Source organism: Octodon degus, unplaced genomic scaffold (genome assembly GCF_000260255.1).
Source record: "Octodon degus isolate 3935 unplaced genomic scaffold, OctDeg1.0 scaffold00098, whole genome shotgun sequence".
Taxonomy (NCBI): domain Eukaryota; kingdom Metazoa; phylum Chordata; class Mammalia; order Rodentia; family Octodontidae; genus Octodon; species Octodon degus.
Window position 1 is genome coordinate 7,111,605 of NW_004524674.1, and position 2,674 is coordinate 7,114,278.

The window sequence follows — 2,674 nt, forward strand, 5'->3', positions numbered from 1 at the left end:
TTTTTTTTTTTTTGGTGGTACCAAGGATCGAACTCAGGACCTAGTGCTTGCCAGGCAATCACTTATTCCACTGAGCTACCTCCCCAGCCCCTCTCACCTACTTCAACAAATAGGTGATCTTATCTATAAAGTTTATATTGTAGAAAATATAGGGTAAAGCAGAAAGCCATTGAAAAGAAATTCATAAACACATGGTAATTTTAACCATCATATTTATCATTATCAACACTAAATACTGGCTGCTGTATTGACCATTTCAAAAGTATTTATTGAGAACCTACTCCTTGGACACAACGTGAGGCACTAAAAAAAAGTAGAGATAGGATGGTAAAGGCTAGTGCCCAGGATAAGTGTATCAAGAGGAATGATAGGAATCTAGAAGAACCCAAACAAATGTCACCAATGAAAGTTTTGAATGGAAGGATCATTAAAGTTAAATTATGTCAAATTATAAGCAGCAAGGGTTGAAGAAAGAGGTGAAGAGGTGGATATTACCCACACAGAAGAAACAAAATTCAATGCAGCAATGAATAATGAGGCCAAAAATCATTTAGGAAAGTGACAGAAGCACAAAATACTTGACAGGTAGATTGCAAGTAAACAGAGGAAGCAATTGAACAAAATATGGGGGGAGGAAGGCAGAGGCTGTGTCAAGGAAAGTCTTGTAATTCACAAGCCACTCACATTTTGTATGCTTTCCTCATATATAGTTATGGTTGAAGTCTTTTCTCTATGTGATCTTCATAAACACATAGTTAGTAATGAGACAGTACAAGAAAGTCTGGCAATATGATGTCAAGATAAACTAAGTCAGCGAAGCAAGTCTCTTTGGTTCATAGAACTAGACATAAATCCCTAGATTTTTTTCTTACGAGAAAATCTATGCACCTCAAGTGAAAACTAGGTAACTTCATATTAACTCTGATTAGCTAGTTGTGGCCATCTGGAGTCAGAGTTTTCAAAGTACTCTGTGGTTGCAACTTTGCTCTGTAGGAAAGAGAACTAGGACCATTTCATGGTACGTTTTCAGAAGGGGAAGGAGAAAGAGCACACAGTCCCACCTGTCATGTACCTGGCAATCCCTAACTATGTTGGGCAATCTTCAGTTACACTGCACAGACTTCCATTTCTTGCTGAATTTATTCTAGATGATTATGACTCTTTACTCACTTCTTTTCCTTGTTGGAACATTTCATGTTCATGACACATACCAGAGATTTTCCTAGAAATCCAAAGGTCGCTATTGTGGGCCAGTCAGACTAGTGATTGTGCAATTCTCCAAGTTTAAAAATTGTTCTAGTAGGGCAATCCAGAAGGAAATCCTTCTACCAATTCTCATTCTCAGATTTGGTCACCCATCTGAATGACAATGGCCTAATTCTAGTTATTTTAATGGTGATTGCCACTTCAAGTGGGTTCTGCATTGTCAGAAGAAGAATTTTTATTTAATCAAGTCTTAGAGATTTAAAAAAGTATGTAAGCTAAGGGGTCAGTCATCTTATTATGAAATACTGGTACTTGTCTGATTTTTTTTCCATTATGAAGCACGTATCACTTAGTGGTATGTTTATTGATTACATGAATGAAAAATTAATTCATTCAATACACAAATAAATGATGTAAGTAATCATGAATTTTTTTTTTTTACTTCAACTTTTATTGAAGTGTGATGATCCGGGATGAATTTTAGATCTTGTTAAAAGCAGCCACATCCATGGACTGCACATAGTCCTCAAAAGCAGTGATCTGCTCTTCCAGTACGTCTATTCCAACTTTATCATCTTCAGCCACACACTGTATTTGCAGCTTTTTAATTCCATATCCCACTGGAACTAGTTTAGAGGAGCCCCAGACCAAGCCATCTGCTTGAATGCTTCGGACGCACTCCTCCAGTTTCACCATATCTGTTTCGTCATTCCAAGGTTTCACATCTAGCAAGATGGAAGACTTGGCATCAAGTGCAGATTTTTTTTGGCTTTCTTGGATTCATACTGTGCAAGCCGTCTTTCCCTTAGCCTCTTTGCTTCTTTACTTTCCTCTTCATCATCAGAACCGAAGAGATCAATACCATCATCGTCTCCCGCTACACCTCCGGTGGCGTCTTCCACATTGGCCAGGCCCTACTTGCCTAAAGCTTTCTTCACTCCTGGCAGCCTGGCCTTTTCCTTTTTGTAAGTCTTGATGTGATTGTACCAAGATAGCACATGGCACAAGTTGGCAGGCGGGGTGAGGGGGCAGGAAGCTGCTTCAAACATGGCCACATCTGCCTGTGAGGGCACAAACTGCTGGATGTAGCTCTTGTCGGCCAGGTAATTGTTGAGCACCTGCAGGCCAGTGGGGCTCTTCAGGTCTCTGAAACTCATGGCTCAGTTGTCTTCAGGGGCTGGACAGTAGTGGTGTGAAGAGCACAAAAGGCCGGCATCCAGCTCTGAGAGGAAAAAAAAATGGCTAAAGCCTCATTTTCTTTTTTTTTGTGGAACCTGGGATTGAACACAGCTGTTGCACTTGCCAGGGAAGCGTTTATTCTACTGAGCCTCTCCCCGACACATGGATTCTTGTCTTTTTCTAAATAAACTTTCTTAGAAGAGAGACTAGGTACAATCACAGACTTTACATAATGCCTAACATGCAAATATTTTTTCAATAAAGAAATATAGGGCCAGGGAGATGGCTC

General features: G+C 39.8%; 1 pseudogene; it reads right to left on the minus strand.

Moving 5' to 3' along the window:
* Positions 1-1,686: 1,686 nt before the first annotated feature.
* LOC101572045 lies at positions 1,687-2,363 on the minus strand (annotated as a pseudogene).
* Positions 2,364-2,674: the final 311 nt, after the last annotated feature.